The sequence below is a fragment of the Peromyscus eremicus genome, chromosome 15 (genome assembly GCF_949786415.1).
Source record: "Peromyscus eremicus chromosome 15, PerEre_H2_v1, whole genome shotgun sequence".
NCBI classification, from domain to species: domain Eukaryota; kingdom Metazoa; phylum Chordata; class Mammalia; order Rodentia; family Cricetidae; genus Peromyscus; species Peromyscus eremicus.
In genome coordinates this window covers 3090354-3110866 of record NC_081431.1, presented here as the reverse complement: position 1 = coordinate 3110866, position 20513 = coordinate 3090354, and the positions used below count along the sequence as shown (strand labels likewise).

The window sequence follows — 20513 nt, the reverse complement described above, 5'->3', positions numbered from 1 at the left end:
CTTTGCTTCCTCACAATGGACTTCCCGAATCTCTGGCACGTCCTGTTCATTCTTCACTGTTCCAGTCACTGCCCGCCCTGGGGTCTCTGGCAAGCTGCTTCTCTCATTGTACCTCCCAAGGAGGGCGCTTCGTATGCAGATCACCAGCTTCTGCGAATCCTACCATCTGGGGGTTTTTCCATGTCAGGACAGAGGCCAGGCTGTCAGCAGAGTTCAAGGGCTTGCCAGCAGAGCACCTGTTATTGATAACAGAGAGCAGGTACCTTCAGTGTAGAGACCTGCCCTGGGGAGGGGAGACCTGTTCTCCTGGCCACAACCGTTACAGAGGGTATGCTGCTGAGGCTCCTGCCCAGATCAGCATTGGTGGGCAGGGTGGGGATATTAATCAGAAAGACGGAAGTAGCCAGGATTGCCTTTGCCATGAAAGATGCAGGCTGGGGTGTTGGTAAGACCTTACCCAAGAGTTCTCAGACAGAGGTTTTTGTGTCTATGAGCAGGTCCAAGTTTAGTCACAACGTGTTGGCTCTTAAAAGCAGATCCTTCTCTAGTCAGTCTGTCTGGGCTGGTCTCTGTGGAGCACTATGGACCCTGGAGAAGAGAGAGACAGTGCTCCAGTCTGCCTGTAGGACATTCTCCTTGGGGTCCAGTGTCTTGGACACTGGTGTTTTGTGGTGTGTTCTGGCTCTCTGTTCCTCTATCTCAGTGGCCAGTCTGTGTGAGTACCCTGGCAGCAAGCACGTAGGTACATTCCAAGTTTGGGCCACCTTCCAAGCCTGCGCTTTTGTTACTCATGTGTGTGTGGGGGTGGGGGGTGTTCTTTGTTTTGGTTTTGCCCCTGTACTTCAGACTCCATCTCTTTTAAGCCACAAAGGGCCTGAGAGATTGGCACTATCTCTGGTTGACAGAAGAGGAAACTGAGACTCTCAGCCAGGAGGGGCAGAGCTGGGGTTGAGCGTGTCCCCATCTCTCTCCAGATCCCCTGCCCTTCCTGTCACAGATCTCAGATGTTGTCTTGGGAAAACAGACATTGCAATGGCCCACTCTGCCATTTTCCACTGGATTTACCCTGAATGTCGCACCCCTGGGAAAACAGACAAGAAGCAGATCAGGGACATAGTGGTGAACTGAATTCTTTCCAGCATAAATCAGTGTCGTCATTGTGCCTGGGAGTCTAATTGCCCTTGGCTTTGTGTGTCTATTTAATACCTAGGAAAAAATCTTTTCTTGATGAGTCAGGCCAGTGTTTGGTGATAAAGAGGAGGACCATGAAATGATTTTAACTTGCCACCTGCAGAATGCTCGTGGCCGTGGAGGTCTCCTTGCCTCCTTTGGACCTCGGATGTCTGCCTGAGCAGTGTTTCAGTGGCACATTCTTACTGTGGGTGGTGGCTCTGGGGGTGATAGAAACATTTCTAGAAATGTTCTGTCAGTCATGTGGTCCACCAAGGATGGGAACTCCTTAAGACGTTCTCCTCAGCAGTTTTTGGAACAGAAGAACTAAACTAGCTAAGTTCTCAGGGTTACTTGGGTTACAAGCCATCCTAGTTACTTCTGCTGTGATGAGACACTGTGACCAAAAGCAAGATGGGGGAGCAAAAGGTTTATTTGGCTTACACTTCTACTAATGTGTAGTCCATCACTGAAGGAAGTTGGGGTAGGAACCCGGTGTGAGGAGCTGATGCAGAGGCCATGGAGGGGTGTTACTTACCGGCTTGCTCCCCACGGTTTGCTCAGCCTGCTTTACAGAACCACCAGCCCAGGGATGTCACTGCATCAATGGGCTGGGCCCTCCCCCATCAATCACTAATAAAGAAGACGCCCTACAGGCTTGCCTGCAGCCTGGTCTTATGGAGGCATCTTCTTAATTGAGGCTCCTTCCTCTCAGATGACTACAGCTGTGTCAAGGTGACATAAAACTATTCAGCACACAAACTGAATTTTGTTCTTTGTGGCAAACACATCCTTCATATCCAGCCAGCATAAAATCAGGGTGTATGGTGGGCTGAGCACAACATGGGGTTCCTCACTAAACCTGCCTTTGTGCCAGCCTTCCCTCCCACCATCTTTTCTGGCTCCTTGAGTCCTCAGCCCAAAATACCCGAACTGCTTTCCAAAGCCTGCCATGCCCTTTTCCCCCCGGGCCTTGGCCAGTGTCGCCCTTCAGCCCAGACTTTCATCCGCCACTGGCTCCTTGGTCATCTTTTCCTCCCCTGTGACACACGCATTCCCCTAAAGATGTGTTTCCAGTTCCTTTCTAAGTGCACTGTTCTCAGACTTCAAAACTTCTCCTCCGTAAGTACATATTCACATATTTAAGGGTTGGCCATCTTTCCCCTCACTAATAATTAAGTTGTGTGAGGGCACTGGCTATGTTTGACTTGTTTCCCAGAACACCCTTGGTTGTTAGCATGATTCCTGTACACAGTCGGCAGTCATTCATTAATTGTTTCTAGATTTGTGAGTCAATATTACCTTCTCTTAATTGACAGAACAGCAAATCAAGGATATAACATAACTTCTCAGTGTGTAGTGGACCACCAACTCTGGTCTGGTCTCAGCTCAGCCAGCTTTGGGGCAGTTGTGACTCCAGGGCCTGGCTCTCAGGTCCAGGACTCATGTAGCTTTATGATATTGCTGCCTTTGATTCTGAGACTCTGTATTTCTTGGGTTGATAGAAGCCGATTCTTTGGTTATTACTGTTATAACTTAGCTTAAGATTAGACAATGTTCAGCAGGGCAGTTGGGTACATTAGACCAAGAACATTATGAGGGAGAAGACTGCATCATGCCCTCTGTGAGTTAGAAGCTTGGGCAGTAGGAGACTGAGATGACCCCCTTCTCTGTGTCCCAGAGCAGATGGCATGACTATGTTTTCTGGAGACATGTGGCCTAAGACTGATTTGAACAGTACTTTAGGGAAGTAACACCCACCTGTCAGGTACCAGAAGCAGAAAGCTGTGGAAATGCTGCTAGCTCTTAAATGGTACCCCATGCATGAAGGGACGGATGCTCCAACAGGGGTTGGAGGCCAATAGGCCTGAAGAGATGGCAGAGACTCCTGGAACAAATTTCAGACAAGGGCTTTTCATTTCCCAGGATGCTGGCCGGCAAAGCCAGTCTGGTGAGGGCCTTGCTCACAGCCCTCACTCTTTGCAAATAATGTTATCGTAGCATTTTTTCTGTCTCTTGGCTGGCTGCTGTGGCTCCTCTGGCTGCTGTGGCTGCTGTGACAGGCCTAAGCTGGTGTCCCAAAGCTGCTGAGAAGCCCCTGCTCTGCCAAGGCTAAGCAAGAACTGTGGGCAGAGTGGTAGAGCCCATCTCTGGAGACCCTTTGACCCAGAAGTTAGTCCCAGGTTCTGTATTCAATGGTGGAGGAGAGAGGGAGGGAGGGAGGGAGGGAGGGAGGGAGGGAGGGAGGGAGGGAGGGAGGACAGACGTGCATGTGTGAGTGCTTGTACACACACACACACACACACACACACACACACACACACACACACACACAGAAATCTTGGGGAAGTTGATTATCTTCCTTTACCATGTGTTTTCCAGGACTGAACTTGGGTTTTCAGGCTTAGGTCCTTGTTCATCTTTCCTCTCCCATGATATACAAATCTCCCCAGCCCCCAAAGGCTTTAGATAAAATGGATGGACTTGCTCATGTTTCAGATGGGCAGCATGTCTCTCAGTGGCTTTCCTTCTTTCTGTGGACTTCTCCTCCTTTCCTGCATGCCTTCCTTCCTGAAGGTCAACCTCCCAGCTTTGCTTTCCTCTGGCCTGTCTGCAGTTCCTTCTCTAGCTTCCTAAGCTCCCAGGGAAGACCAGAAGTAAGTCTCATGTGGCACGCTGCTCCTCCAGACTTCTCTGTGCTGTGGTCAGCCAGGCGCTCCCTGGAGACATGGCTATGAGTCTTAGGCACAAACACAGGGGCCTGGGGAGTCTCCCGATTACACAGTTCCACCCTGGGCTCCTGGGCATGGGGCAGCAGTGTGGAGGGAGTGCTCTTCCCCTCCGTGTACCAGCTGGTCGTTGTTGTTCACACTGAACTTCTGTCCAGGATGTTGCTAGATCAGAAGGCTCATGGTTTGAAGCCATACTTTGACAAATACTCAACCCTCCTGGAATCCATAGTAATCTGAACGAATTCTTATGGAAACAATACTTAATATTACCATCATTGTTGTACTGTTTTCTGGCAGTCTTGCTCTGTAGCTTAGGTTAACATGGAACTCACTATGTAGCCCAGACTGGTTTTGTACACACAGAAATCCTCCTGCTTCAGTCTCCCAAGTACTGGGATAACAGGGTGAGCTATCATGCCCAGCTTCATGAAAAATTTTTATCTGTATGGACTTGTTAAGCTTTTACTGGGAGTTGTATCTTTATGTGGTGACACAATAGAGTGTTTATAGGATTCCATACATGGGTGCATATTTTAATATATACACAAAACACACAGTGCATGCCCATGGACACATTATCCAAGGCCAGGTTCTCAATGCCCACATCTTTAAAAAGTGTGTGTCCTTTTATCTGGAAGGAATCTCCCATGGCTTGCATCATGTTGCTTACATTTCTCTTCTTCACAGCGTAATTCCATTTGCCTCACATTGTGTTAGCTCTGTGTATCTCTCTTCTGGCTACATACTAAGTCACTCAAAGTTCAAGAGACGTCACTCATCATCTTCGTAACCTTGGTAATACCTGGAGCATGTTCTACATATGCAATTTAGGAATCAGTTTTCTCTGAGAAGATTAAATTAGAAAATAATAGACTAGGGAGACCTGTTGGAAAGATCTCATGCTATCATGGAGTTATGCTTGAACCTCATAAGGACCTGCTTAGCTTTTCACATGGGAAAAACAATATGACATAGAGTTGTGTGTTGTTATTCTTGAGGTGGGACACAGAATATGGTACTGATGGCTGGGTACAAATTTCCATCCTTGAAAAAGCATCTTTAGGTGCAGGGTTTATGACAGAATGCCAGTGTTCTAAGTGACAGTATTTGGATGGTATGCCTAGATACCTCATTGTTCTGATGACCTTGTGTGGACGGTTATGTGTTCTTTTTTATCTTGACATAACTCATCTCAAATGTAATCTATGTTTATTGAATTGAACTGATTAAGGCAGGGATCAGAGAGAACAGCCAAACCAATTGCAGAACTGTGAGCATCAGCAGATTTGTGTGGCTCTCATCCCACATTCTCTCAGTCAAACCACCTTCTAAGTTGTAAAATGACAGGAATGAATGTTATGTCACACAATATAAGCCAACAGTTATTGAATGCCATTATCTGCAAGGTGCCTTGCCTAGCTTGGGTAGAAGTTGTTAAGTTTCATGCTCAAACCTTATAACTCATAGTGGCTTTCCTGTCTTGCAAATTCTTCATTGCATATTGTCATATATTAACTTTACAGCATAATGCCATATATTAACATCCAATTCTGTTGTGATTCATTTGCCCCAAGAGACTCTTAAAGGGCATTTGCCTCCCAGGTTCTGGCTTGTCTTGTCTTTTAGGCTTCTACCACATGGCTACATTCTATTTAGTTTTGTTCCTGGTAATCTTGATGACCAGGAGAATATAAACAAACAACAAAACCCCAGAAAATAAAACTAAAAACAGTTCTAGAGAATTAGAAAAAGCAAGCTCATGTTTTATAAGAACTATGGCAGGAAATTTTACTTAGTTTAGGTCCCTGTGGGAGTACTGGAAAATGAAATTTAAGTGGGTTATAATTTCTTATTAGGCGCTAATGATGCTAATGCAGCTTTGCCTCCAGCCAGTGATGTGACTTGCAGTAGGCAACATGGTTCTTCCGCTGGGCTTCCATGTGGTCCCCACCCTGCTTTTCAGCCGTGACCCAAGCAACCTTAGCTTTTGAGTTGAATGGCCCTGGTCACATAAATGAGATATTTTTCACTTTGCTTTTAAATCTCATATTTTTTTTTCATGTAAAGATGGGGAGGACTGGGGATGTCTTTTGCCTTCCCATCAGTAATGAGAAAAGAACATCCCTATCTTGGTGACGCTTTTTCCCTTCTGTCTTAGCTAGGGTAGAAACTTAGCTGTGATGGAACACCATGGCCAAAGCACCTTGGGGAGGAAAGGGTTTATTTTACCCACAGTTCCACACAGAAGTTCATTATCAAAAGCAGTGAAGACAGGAACTTGTGCAGGGCAGGGACCTGCAGGCAGGAGCTGATGCAGACAGAGGCCACAGAGGAACTCTCCTTACGGGCTTGTTCCCCTTGGCTTGCTCAGCCTGCTTTCTTATAAAACCCAGGACCACAAGCCTAGGGATGGCACCATGGGCTGGACCTTCCCCCTCAATCACTAATTAAGAAAATGCCTCACAGCTGGATCTCATGGAAGCATTTTCTCAATTGAAGCTTGTTCCTCTCTGATGACTCTAGCTTATGTCAAGTTGACATAAAACTACCCAGCACATCTTCAATAATTGGAAAGGCTATAATCTTTAAATTTGTGGGACAATTGGACATTTGTTAGTTAACTGGCAATATTTACCCATTCTGATTAGTCTCATTATGCTTTGATTATATTCATTAAACTCTGGTCCTGTGGAGCAGGTGTCTACTTGCTTTTCTGCCCTGCATCCCTCTAGTGAGCATCTGGAGCGTTTCTTGGGGCATGTGAGCACATGGGGTAGACTCCAGTCATGTCTACCCCTCTGTGACTGGCCTAACTCTGGAATGCAAGTCCTTCACAGGTGTTGTGGTTGAGTTGACTCAAAGATAAGGATGTAGAGACACCCACGAATGGTGATCCTGTGACTCCACTCTCTTCAAGTTCAATGACACAAATGCCTCGCGAGGCTTCCCAGCCCTTCCCTTTTTATTCCCTTTACACCATGACTAAAACAACCATCAGCTCACAGAATGAGCAATGGCAGAAAGGAAAGAGCCACTGTCATGCCAGTGCTGGGGACTTTCCACACAGTCACCTCATGTTCTGAGAGATGTCTTCTCCCCTACCCTTGCAATTTTTATAACTACTACATCATTTGTTTGTTTATTTATTGCACAGAGGAAGGGGTACCACAGCAGCACATAGAGACCAGAGGACTTCTTGCAGGAGTCAGTTCTCTCCTTCTGCCTTATGGATCCAGGGGATGGAACTCAGGTTGTCAGGCTTGGCAGCCTGCTGAGCCATCTCCTAGGCCCGGTGGGTGTTTTGTTTTGTTTTTAAACAAAAAGCCAACTCTACCAAAAGAGAAGAGTAACTGGGCTTGCTGGAGACCCCTAAGGGCATAAATGCCATGGAAGGGGATTGATACACCCTGCAGAAGCCCTGCTTTGTGGACTCATCAGTGACTTAACATTTACTGGAATTCGTTTTTTTAAGAATTCTAGGAGATAGACTGATGGCACACTGGTCCCAAGGCTGATTCTTTTCTGTTAAAGAGCCAGACCAGGCAGCTGCTGTCTCATAGAATGGATATTTGTGAGATAGAGGCGAGGTGCCTCTAGTTGGGTGAGCTGTAAGAGACGGTGATCTAAATCCAAAACAAAATGTAGTTTTAATAGCTGGTAGCCTGAATTTCTAGCAGCCAGTGATGGTGCTATGTGTCTTGTGAACAAGCAGACACTACATGGGTGTGGTCCTGCGACACTGATGAACACTATCTGCCCTTTGGTTCTCTCTCTTCTTTCTCTGTCTCTGTCTGTCTGTCCTTCTCTCTCTCTTTCTCTCTCTACTGTGTGTGTGTGTGTGTGTGTGTGTGTGTGTGTGTGTGTGTGTGTGTAGATGCACATGTGTAGGAACATCTGTTCTTATGTGTGCAGGTGCACATTAGTGGATATGCATGTAGGTGTGGAGGCCAGAGGTCACCCTCAATGTTATTCTTTGGCAGCCACCCCTTTTAAAAAATCCATATACGCCTAGGTAATTTCATACATATATATAAAACATTATGGTCACACTCGTCCCCCTCTCCCCGAAATCTCATCTCTACCTCCCCACCTTACCACCCCCCCTTCCACCAAGTCCCCGTGCTGCTTCCATGTGCTTTTGTTTTTGCCTGATTATACACATCTTAGAATGGGCTGGAGAGATGGCTTGGTGGTTGAGAGCACTGATTGCTCTCCCAGAGGACCTGGGTTCAATTCCCAGCGCCCACATGGTGGCTCACAACTATCTGTAACTTCAAGATCTGACACCCTCACACAGACAGTCAGACAGACAGGCAGACAAAACACCAATGCACATAAAATAAAAATACATAAACTACCTTTTTAGAAAAGAATTCTTATAATCTCTTAAAGTTAACAATTCCGTCATCATTGCGAGTTGATGATGAGCCTGTCCAGCCCTGTGTGGGTCCCAGGGGCCCTCAGCCAGTATTGGTTGAATTTGACTTACTCTGACCTCCCCGCCTCACCACCACACTAAGTTCTTGTGCCTTTGGCTGGCATATAAGGGATATCTTTTAAAAAACCATGTCCATTTGTTTGGCTTAATGCCCTGCTGTCTGTGTCCCATCTGCCGATCTAGAAAAGCCCCCTGTGGGCCTCTGACTGAGGAATGTGAGGTGGAGTTTTGTTTTGTTTTGTTGGGCTGTAGAGTATTGTTATCTCCAGAGCATCATTTAGTGTCTTCTTAAGATAGCGTTAACTCTCTGTGAGCTTGATGGGATGGGGAGAGGAAGCAACGTGCCCCTGTGTCCTGGTGTTAGCGTGGGCTCAGGAGACAGTGAGAACCAGAGCAGATGGGATGAAGCCCATTGCTGGTGTTTTCATTCTGGCTCGGTGTCCACAGCTGGAGCTTGCTAGAGGGGATTGGGGGCTTCATGGCTATTGCTTTGGGGAAAATTTTGTTTAAATGGAGGTCATGTTATTAAGTCCTATTTGAAATCTGGCTCTTGGAAGTTTCAGAATTCTCTCACACGCATTTCCTCATTCCTTCCAGAGAGTTTGTGGGGTTGGAAGGCAACATGGTGTCCCCGACATGCCTCCAAATGCCGACATCCCAGTAGGATGAATAATCCACTGAGGCTTCCTGAAGACGGAGGTTCACTGGTCCTTAGGGGAAAAACAGACATCCATGTGTGTCCAGGGGAAACCAGTCCGCAGGCAGTTCCCCGCTTCAGAACACCAGGGTGTAGAAGTGCTGAGGCACATGCTGGCAATGGTAACTCCACCAGAGTCCAGATCTGGAACCCTCACGGTTCTGTTACCCTTTCTCCTCTCCCAGCTCTTGAAAGTGACAGCAATGAGCAGTTAGGAGAAACATGGAAGTGTTGTTCTGTGTTCTTAAGAACATCTGGTGTCACGCAGCCATGGACCAGTAAAAGTGATTACCTCATGATGAATGGCAGCGTTTCCGAGCCAGAGCCACATCCTGAAGCTCACTCACCCTTTATTGTAAGAGGACAAAATGAATTCCAGTGCCTGGTCATTCCTTTACCCCAAGTAAGATTCTCAAAGCTTGGGGCTGGCAGGAACCTTCTCAGACCTTCTGAGTCATTGGGTCTACAGGACCATCAAGGCTGATCTCTCGTGTGTCAACTTCCCAGGCCTGATGTGAGGTCCCGCGGGGGACCTGGGCCAGCGCCTCCTCCCTGTCTGAGCGGGCTACGTACTGGAAGTCCCTCCTTGCTCAGGCCTGTGCGCAGACGCCCACATGTAAGCAGCACCCTCTGCTCTGCTTCCAGGATTTGGAAAGCATTTCTTTTCCCTCCTGTAGAGTGTATTTTCTTCCTCTACCTCGTCATTTAACCTCTTCGAATACAAGAAACAGGAGGCAGGAGGTCGGCTGCTGGCTTGGGGCTTTGTCTGGTTTTTAGATCTAAGATGGCCTTTTGAAAACAACAGAGAATAGCAGAGTCTTTATCTGAGGGGTTATGTAGCTGTGGCTGAAGGGAAAATGGCCTCACACTACAGCTGAGAGATGTCTGCTCTTTATTTGTTAATCCCTGGTTTTATAAGAAAATAAATGTGACCAGTTATTCCTGGGAAGTCAGTCAGCATAATGACACCCTCTCCACTCTCAGGTCTTGTTAGTTACTCTGGGTCTTGGGGCCGTACCCTTATTTCAGAATGGAGCCCCTTAGACAGGCAGGCATATAGTTCTGCGTTTCTACCAGGGAAAGGAAAATCCATCCGGACAGTGCTAAGGCAGTTCCTTCTACTGTGAATGCATTTTTTTTTAAAGTCTGTCTTCCAAGTTAGAACACAACAATAATAATGTTTCTAAATGAAACTGAATGAGCTACCATGTTAAAACCGTGGTCAAATTTGATATAAGCTGTTCCCTCCCGCAGCTCTTAGAGTGGGGTGAGGTTGGGGGTGGGGAGGGGTGCTGCCCACTGTAATCTTGAAAAGGCTGTTTGGCAATTTTAAAGCATCTGTGTGAGCCACATCATCAGCGACAGCAGCAAGGGTACCTGCTGTTTGCTGACTGCTGCAGCGGACACCTCCCAGGCCTCCCAGCCCGCCTCACTCCCCCCTCAGTCTCTCTGTCAGATCCATACAAGTGTCATCTTGGTTTCACATGTGGAAACAGGCAGCATGCCAAGTGACTTCTCCCAAATCACGAAGCAGCTCGTGCAGTCCCCTTGTCTCTCTGTTTAATTCTCGGACCCGTCTCTCCCATGCAACCCCAGCTTTTTTAGGGCAGCTACTTCTGTGTTTTCCATCTGTGCACTTGTTCAGGAGTTCTGTGCCTGCTTCTCGTGCACACTTCAAGCTCATGGCGGGGCAGGGTTAGTTCAGCATGGCTGTAGTCTAGTGTGCTTAAGGGTATTTGGAAATGATGAAAGAAGAGAAATACTTTGCTCTACAGTTCTCAGAATGGTGTCTACACCCCAGAACCTTGTTAGAGTCTGCACAGATTCCGATAAAGCGCATCAGCATGCTTCTGAGGCTTCAGGTAACTTCCTGGCAGCCTTGCTTGTTTTCATTATGCTGCCCGACTTTCACGCCATAGCTCAAAAAATAAATTAGATTTCAGTGCAGGTGATTAGAGGTGGGAACAGCACTGGCTGGTTCTCTTACGTCTACACGTACAAATGTACACTTTGCTCTGCAATGAGACCTTCTCTTTGATTTAGAAATGTGGCCATTGAACTCTGGAGCTTGTGGGATTTCTTTGTTTTGTGAAATAGCACCCTCACCCCTTTGCATCAAGGCCAAAATACAGTTTGGATACTGTTATCATCTTCTCCATCCCATCCCCACCTCTAGGACTATGAAAAACACTGATTACGGGATTCTAACCATAATTATGTGATACAGTTTCCCATATTGTTATCACATGCTGCTTTGCACAGGATCTGACTGTTAACACACAGGTTTGCACAGGGTCTGACCATTAGCACAGATGGGTTTTCACAGGGTCTGACTGTTAACACAGGTTTGCTCAGGGTCTGACTATTAACACAGGTTTGCTCAGAGTCTGACTATTAACACAGGTTTGCTCAGGGTCTGACTATTAACACAGGTTTGCTCAGGGTCTGACTATTAACACAGGTTTGCACAGGGGCTGACTATTAACACAGGTTTGCACACACAGGTCTGACTATTCACACAGTTTTTCACAGGGTCTGACTATTAACACAGGTTTGTGCAGGGGCTGACTGTTAACACAGGTTTGCACAGGTCTGACTATTAACACAGGTTTGCTCAGGGTCTGACTGTTCACACAGGTTTGCACAGGGTCTGACTATTAACAGGTTTGTGCAGGGGCTGTTAACACAGGTTTGCACACACAGGTCTGACTATTAACACAGGTTTGCTCAGGGTCTGACTATTAACACAGGTTTGCTCAGGGTCTGACTATTAACACAGGTCTGCTCAGGGTCTGACTGTTAACACAGGTTTGCTCAGGGTCTGACTATTAACACGGGTTTGCTCAGGGTCTGACTGTTAACACAGGTTTGCACACACAGGTCTGACTGTTAACACAGGTTTGCACACACAGGTCTGATTGTTAACACAGGTTTGCACACACAGGTCTGACTGTTAACACAGGTCTGCTCAGGGTCTGACTGTATGCATCTTTGCACAGGGTCTGACTATTAGCCCAGGTAGCTTTGCATGGGATCTAATTGTTACCCACCATGTGTAGGTTTACACAGGCACTTGGCAGTCTTGTTTTTATGGTCTAAATGTCTTTATTATTCCTTAGGCCTATGGTCTTCTGAGAACAGATCTGGTTCTTCTCCACTGCTTTCTTCTTCCCTGCGTGTCCTCCACCTTCAGACGCTTTCCAGCTGGCCTGAGAGAGCATTCCTAGGGGAGGCAGCACAGGGCAGAGGGCGCCTTGCAGCCGGTTCTGTCAGCAGAATGCCGGGGGTGGGGTGCATCTGCGTCAATCACAGAGAACCTGGCATGGCACACACATGTCACCAATCACAACATTGTCCCTTTTGTGCCAGTCACAGCAACCCCTCTGCTAAGCTGCCCTTTCTTCACGGGGCCTTGTCTACCACTGCCAAGGTTGCTTATGCATCTAGTGTAGATGTCTGTGGAGATCCCAAAGTAGAGGTGCTCATCGTTTAGATACAAGAGCTCCTTGAAAATGGGAGGAGAAGACAGTCCAGCTGGTAAGGGCCTGATGCACAAGCATGAAGATCTTGGTTCAGGCGTGTGTGCATATATGCACGCGGACATGCACCAGTACCCCTCCCCACCCCTCACAGATTTCTTTGAAGAGACAAGTGTTCAGAATGAAATGTTTCCCTCAGATTCATTCAGTTCAGGACTCCAGTTAAAATTTAATTACACATCATGGAGTTTGGGCACATGGCCTGTGTTTAGTGGTCTTCGTGTTTTCACTGAATGTGTAAAAATTCATGCTTAGTCTTGTAGAATAGGAGGCTGAACTCTGACCAAAGACTTTCCAGGAAAACTAAGAGGCTTTGAGGCATCAGGGAGACCTCAACCTCCGTGTGCTTATGTGTGAACAGGTCGTCATTTGTTCTTAATAAAGCACACAAGAAGGATTTGCATGAGCCAAGTTTGGTAAAGGATCGCTCATTAGAGGAACAGAAGGAGCTCTGGGTGCACAAGTCTGGGGTCACCAGCACAGCTCCCCCTTTTGCCATTAGCAAGCTTCCTGGCCCCTTCTTAGAATCTTGCAGTTGTAGGTGTGGAGTGGGGTGTTCTTTGTTGACCACACACAGTGGGATTTTTAGACCGTGTGGGCTGTAATGAAAGAAGAAAATGCCGCAGAGTTGGTAACTTTTGAACAATGGAAATAATTTCTCACCGTTGTGGAGATCGGGAAGTATGGAGTCAGTATGTCCTCAGACTTGCCCACTTCCTGGCTGACAGGCAGCCATGTTCTTGGTGTCCTTCATGGGGGGGGTGTCTTTTTTACCCCCCCCCATGGGCATTGTATCAGTTGTTTTCCTGTGGCTGTGATGAAACACCATGGCAACTTGGAGGAGAGTTTATTTTGGTTCTGGTTCCAGGGGGCTCAGAGCTCATCATGGCAGGAAGGTGTGCCAGTGAACAGCTGGAGCAAGGAGCTGGGAGATCACATCTCAGTCGCACACAGGAAACAGAGAGAGTGAGCTGGAAGTGGGGTGAGGCTATAAACTCCCAAAGTCCCCCACAAAGTGGTGCACTTCTTCCAACAAGGCTCCGGAACTTTCCATAACCTCCCGACAGTGACACCCACGGAGGACCAAGACTTCAAATACAGGAGCCTATAGGAGATGCTTCTCATTTAAACCACCACAGGTGTTAACCTTGCTCATATGCCCTTGCTCCGTTCTCAGAGCTTGATCGCTTACACAAGCCTGAGGTAACTTACCTTACCCTCAGTAGCACCACTCTGAGGATTAGTGTTTTAGTACCACGGAACTTCAGAAGGTGTGTGCCTTTAAGCTGCAGCGGGGGCCTTGTGACGAGTCTAAAGCTCAGATTGTGCCCTGCTGGAAAGAGTCTGATTGTAAACATAACATTAATAAGTCTCAGATCTGTTACTGCTAATTGTTCACTTTGCAAGTCAGTATATTTACTAAAATAGTTTAAAATAGCCTCCTCCTAGAGCTTCCCAGGGGCTGTTCACAGATTGTTAGCGATGTGGACCAAGAAGGGGGAGACAGAGCTGAGACGGTCAGGTCACTGCTGGCTCTGAAGACCCGCAGGCAATAAGGTAGAGAGTCCTCGGGTGTGATTCAGTGTCGGCCTCACTGTCGGGGTCAGTGGACACGGACCTGTCTCCCAGGAGGGCAGCTGTTGGTAAGGTGCTGGAGTTTAGTTGTATAATCTGTTGAATATTTCAGTGCATACAATATCAGAAACCATCTACCTCTCAAGTGGCTTCCAGGGCTGAATGAGGAAACTGGGTCCTACCCTATGAAGCGTGAAGAATTCAACATTATCTGACTTTGATTAACGTCGCCTGTGATTTCTGAAAGGTCACGTTTGTCGAGAAGTTTTATCCTGCAGAGAATATTGACTCCACTCTGGTTGTGGTATCTGCTCATAGAGGGGGATTGAATAGTCCTTGTTGTCCTTAGAAGCATATATATTTTAATACAGTTTTAATGTAAGAATATTGGTGAATCTGGAGAGAAACAAATCCATAATGTTAACAAATCAGAATGGAAAAAGAAAACATGCATGCACATGCATCCATGCACACATATACACACAAACACATAAATGTGTGTGCATCCACACACATATATGCATATATCCATACAAGCATGTATATATATACACATATATACACATGTATATGGACACATACATACATATACATTTATACACATATGCCTGCATATATTTACATATACACATATATGCAAACACACATACACATACAATTATATACATATACATGCACATATATATGTATACATACCTATATATACACATGTATACACATCCACACATACATCTTCATGAGTATAAATACAAGTATACATGCATATATATGCATTCACAGATATAAATATATATGCATGTGTACTCATGCATACATTCCATATATATGAACACAAACATATATGCATACAAACACAATATGCTGACACACATTCATATACATATGTATACATACATATATATGCACATGTATTGTGTGGATTGGTGAAACATAACATCTGGGAAGACTCTGGAGAGTTGGAACAATGAGCTCATTAAATTACAGCAGGGGATTTGGAACATGCCTTTAACTATGTCCCAGATGCCTGGTGCATACCTGACTGGATCTCAGGAGGAGTTATCACACGTCTGAGCAGGTTCAGGTCAGAGATGACCGGTTAGGACGATCTCAACAGATGTTCTCAATCTTTTTTCCCATTGATTTACTCTGTGTGTATGTGTGTATGGTGCATGTGTGTATATGTGTGTGCACATGTGTATGTGTGTGCACATGTGTGTGTGCACACGTGTGCAGGTGAGAGGACAACTTCAGGGAGTCAGTTCTCTCCTACTTGTGATGGTCGCCAGGCTGCGCAGTGAGCGAGCGCCTTTAACCTGCTGGGTGATCTTGCTGACTCTTGAGTTTGGATTTGTTGTTGTTTTTGGGCTGGAGACTGAGCTCAGGTCTTTGTGTTTGTTCATATTTGCTCTACTACCGAGCTACATCCCAGGCCTGATCATGTCCCGTTGTGGGACAGATTCGGCAGGTTAGGACACATCTGCAGAGGACTGACTGCGTGGAGAAGTTTCTGGAAGCCGCAGGCAGAGATGCTGTTGAAGAAATGAGAGCTGCTTCCTGGCGGAGGGAAGGTTTTGTGGGAGTCGCAAGAAAGGTCTGTAAGTCTGGACCTCCCGTAAGCCATGAACCACACATTGCTGCTCAAGTGATTAAAACTGAATAAAAACTTTAAAAGGAGGGTCTCGGTGGTTCCGGCTCATCCGAGGCTGCAGAGCCACATGTAGCCAGTAGCTCTCATGTTGGGCCATGTAGATAGTGTGTGTCTGCCGCCATGTAGAGCTCTGTTAGCTTCTGTGACCCTCACTACCTGAAGGATTTCATGTCAGAGACAGACTCATCGGCCGGTACCGGGAAGGATTACGTTAGAGTCTCCTAGCAGTGGAGCTGAGTTGGAGGCTGTCGAAAAGGGGACCGTCCTGGTGGCCTCTGTGAGAATATTGCTTGTCAGATGGTAGACGCCACACGCTGTGCCAGGGTGCGGCTACCTCGCCGCGTCTGCTCACAGCTTCCCCGATGGCTCTGGCCCCACTGGCCTGGCAGGGGCTCCTCTCAGCTCTTTCTCTGTCCGTCTTAATTTGACTTAAACCCTCCCTGGGTAGAACAGTAGTTTGTGGAGATCATTAAAGCTTTCAGTGAAATCCTGTCTAGAAATACTTTGTTTCTGGGGCTAGAACTTCTGCAGTGGACTTGGTTACATGCTGAAGATCTCAAGGCCTCCTGTCCTAACTCCCTTCAAACGCTCTCAAAGAGAACAAAGCTCAGTTAGAAGTTGGCAGCAGTGTTTTCCTGTGAGAAGCCACTAAACCAGTTGCTGGCCTGTGTTTGTGGCGTGTCTTTATGGCAAAGGTATGTTTTCTTAAGTGCTTAGTCAGCCTTAAACAGTGAACTGCAAGGCCGTAATCAGCCAGGATTAAAAGCCCATTAGCATTTTTTAAAGGCCCATGTCTGTGAACTCCAAAGCCAGGGCTAGTTACCCGAGCATACCTTAATCGAAGCTTTATGAGCTGCCTGGCCCCAGATCCCGGCTCTGGTCAAGCATGGGCAGCTTTATTTTAATTTTAATTTTTATGTTTCTGAACCAGCATGTTCAAACATCCTGAGGGGAGCAACAAAGGGAAGTGACGTGAAGTAAGTGTTAGGACTGCCTCCCAAGGGGACGAAGAGATGGGACTGTCGCCCACAGAGCTCCGTAGACAGACTGCGGGCTGCATGCCTCTGTCACTTTCTTCCCCGCCATTATATGATTTTGTCATTGCTGCTGAGGACAGCCTTGAACTCTCTGTCCTTCTGCTCCCAACTCTTGGGTGCTGGGATTACAGACATGCGCTTTTTGTTGTTTGTTTTTAAAACAGCTTTGGCTCTGCAGCTGATTTCTTCCTCTCCCTTCTCTCCTGATCACTCAGAATCGGTGTGTATTGAGGTAAACTCCACTTTCCAGGTGTGCATTTATCACAGAAGTGTTCCATCCCAGCCAAGGCTTGCTGGTCAGGTGACAGGTTCCAGAGCTTGGGCTATTTAAGGGGAAGTTCCATGAAAAGAAACAGTGAGGGATTATTCATTTCTTAAAAAAAAAAAAAGCAGTTCTCTATGTGTATGTGTGTCTACATATGATATGTGTGTATACGTGCATGACCATGTGTGTGCTTATGTGTGTGAGTGTGGGCACACACGCCCCATAGCATGTGTGTTGAGGTCAGAGAACAACCTTAGGTGAAGGACCTGGCTTTCCACCTTGTTTGAGGCAACGTCTCTTGTTCCACACTATGTAGGAGAGGACACCCAGCCATGAGCTCCTGAGGATTCCCCTTTCTCTGCCTTCAGTCTGTCTGGGAGTGCTGGGACTGTAGTCATGTACTACATACCTAGCTTTTATCTGGGCTCTGTGGATTTGAACTCAGGTTCTCATGCTTGTGTGACATAAGCAATCTCCCTAGCCCATAACACACTTACTGATTTTTAAATTAATTTTTAAAGTTATGGGCATAGGTGTTTGCCTGTATGTCTGTCTGTACACCAGGTGTGTGCCTGGTGCATATGGAGGTCAGAAGACAATGTCAGATCTCCTAGAACTGAAGTTACAGACAGTTGTGAGCATCCATGTGGGTGCTGGGAGCTGAACCTGGTCCCCTGGAAGAGCAGCCAGTGCTAATAACTGCTTGACCCATCTCCCCAGCCCATTCTCATTTAACAAATGTCTATTGAGAACTCCTGCTATGCTAGGTGCTAGCCTAGGTACCAGAGATACTTTAGTGACTGTAACAAAGATGCTTGCCGTAGGGAGCCGAAGACTCAGAAAACACTACATGTTATAAATGGATTCCATCCATTATCTCTGAAGAGCTCAGGGCCATCTTTGGCATGCTCTAAGGAAGGGCTGTGTGTGATACTAAATGGGCAGTTTGTATGCATTTGTTAAATAGAAATAGGGAGGTCATAGAGTTTGGTAAAAGGAATTGGATATGTCAGAGGCAGGTGCTGGATGTGGGATGGATGTTACATGCCCTTTGTCTGAACCAAGATTAAAAAAAAATACAGCTATTTGTGGAGAAGGGTCTCCCTGTGCAGCCAGCAGCCCCGAAGCAAGATGATCTTCAGGAAACAGCCAGAATGCTGGATGGGAGGATGAGGTTGAGGGGTAAGAAAGGAAGGGACAGATTAGAGACTTCTGAGTCATAGGAGGGACTTCAGGGAGTCTTGGTGATGGTGTCTAGATGGTCACTCTGGCTGCCTGGTTGAGAGTAGACTGGACAAGGGCAACATCGGTGGCCATGTGAAAAGTCAGCCAGCTGGGCAGAGCAACAGCCCCAAGGGGACCTGGAACCACCCTGGGCAATGAGCTGTTCCCAGGAGTGCTCACCTTAGGGGAAGTACACAGGGAGCTGAAAGTGGCCCAGTTTAACTGGATCACAGGCCTCTGCTGGCCAGTGGGAGGCAGGGCCCACACTGAAGACTGCTGCTTGGTTTTGCTAAGTGGGAAATGAGGTTTCCTCCTTCCATGAGCGATAGTTCTGAATCTGGGTGGGAGAGGGGGCTTCATGTCAGTCCACTGTCTCAAATGAATGTCCTCTCCAACACATGATGGCCTCCTTTCCTGCCCCCACAGCCCCACCTGGGCCATACTTTCACTCTGGTCTTCAGGAGTGGTTCCTGTTGGCAGCTATTCATACTAAAAGGGCCTGATTTGATGAGTTTTGGTTGAAAATCGTTCTGAGAATCACCTGTTGTTGTCCTCAAAGACAGGAGTCTCTGATGTGCAGGAATGGTCACGTAAGGAAGGACAATCTTGTCTTTGGTAAAGTACTGCCTTAGTCCATTTGAGTTGTTGTAATAAAATATCATGGTCTGGGTAATTTCTCACAGCTCTTAACGATGAGAAGTCTTGCTGCTGTGTTCTTACATGCCGGAAGGGCAAAAGATACGGACTTTCTCAAGCTCTTATAAAGGGCACTGCTTCCAGTTCCAAGGACAGAGTCTTTGGGACCTAATTACCCCTGAAAGAGCTCACATCTTAATTCTTTTGCACAAGGGATTAAGTTTCCACATGCATTTTGGAGAGACACCAACAGACAAGCTGTAGCAAGCACGCTCTTGCTGAGAGCTCACTGCTCAGAGTCCCTCGGGAGTGAACCCTGGCTCTGTCCCTGGCCCACCAATCCCCCTGCAGGGTCTGTCTGTCTACTCTCAGACAGGAAGCAAGGCCTTACGTACCTGGAGTTCACAGTTACTTCGGGGAGGGAGACTGTTGAGAGACCCTCCTGGCAACAGAAGCTTGTGTTTGAGTGTGTCACATCTTGTTACTATGGCAACACAGAGGCGGCACCTTTACCAATGCCAAATTTGTAGCTTTTGTTTCGCTGGGTTACAGCCTTTGCCTGCTTGTCCTTGTATCACATTGTGAGTCTTGGTATCTGTATGGTCTGCGTGTTGTTGTGTATGTAGACGGCACTCAATAAAGAATTTGAGTAAGCATAACTACCGTCAGTTGAGTTCTTCCCACCTTCACAGCCTTCACGGTTCTTCCTCTTGCCTGTAGAGGCATGTGTTGTTCACCGCCATTCAATGGGTGAGAAAACTGAAGACCAAAGATCTGTTTTAACCAAAATAACAAGCCAGGGTGAGGGTGTGAGGGCACTCGGTTTGTGAGCCCAGATCCTTCTGGCCCCAGACTGCCTATTCTTCTAATCTCCACTGTGTTCTGGACCTACACTGTAGTGTAAACCCAAGTGGCAACTCAATGTGTTCATCCCTGGTTCCTCCTTGAGAGAACTGGGATGAACCCATTTCACAGGTCCCTATCTCACAGGAGCCAGAATAGTGTGATGTTAACTATGAGCTATAATGTATAAACATAAGGCTTTAAATAACACTTCTTCACTCTATATGAAAAGCTCTTTTAGTGCAGAAATCATCTTATCTTTGATATCCCCACTTCTTAGACTGGCTCCTTGAAAACCTTCTAATGTTTATTGTAAAATTAGAGTCTAGAGAGAGGGTATGAGGCCTTGTGACTGACTTGTTAGTGGGTGCAGCTATAATATTGTGAAAGGCCATGTGTATTCAGTCCAGGCTTGAGATCCCAGTGCTCTGAGGGTCAGTGTGTTTCTCCCTGGGCCGTGACTGTCCACGTGCCAGCTCTGCAGGTCCAAGGCCCCGGGGTCTGTGCTCACACAGTCTGCTCAGAGGGGACAGGAAATTGCTCACTGGGCTCTGCACACAAAGGCACATTGTACAAAGCTGTTTTTTATGTCCTGTCCATTGGAAGTGTCACCTGCTGGATATTGTGGCTTTAGTCTTTGTGTGCTTGGAGTGGCCATGGAATGCTTCCACCAACAGTTTCATGAGTGGAAGAGAAATGCTTCTTAGAT

General features: G+C 46.8%; 1 protein-coding gene and 1 long non-coding RNA gene across 3 annotated transcripts in view; one reads left to right on the top strand and one right to left on the bottom strand.

Moving 5' to 3' along the window:
- Nucleotides 1-20513, top strand: part of Kcnh1 (potassium voltage-gated channel subfamily H member 1) — a 168776-nt gene that overhangs the window by 39560 nt on the left and 108703 nt on the right. The gene's annotated exons all lie outside the window — the stretch shown is intronic.
- Nucleotides 12165-19428, bottom strand: LOC131924991 (uncharacterized). 2 transcript variants are annotated; one of them, XR_009383122.1, is made up of 3 exons: nucleotides 19357-19428; nucleotides 13789-14547; nucleotides 12165-13175 (listed from the first exon to the last, which is right to left on the bottom strand). It is a non-coding gene; the product is annotated as an uncharacterized LOC131924991 (long non-coding RNA). The 2 variants fall into 2 exon arrangements; XR_009383123.1 differs by lacking the exon at nucleotides 19357-19428 and adding an exon at nucleotides 15187-15304.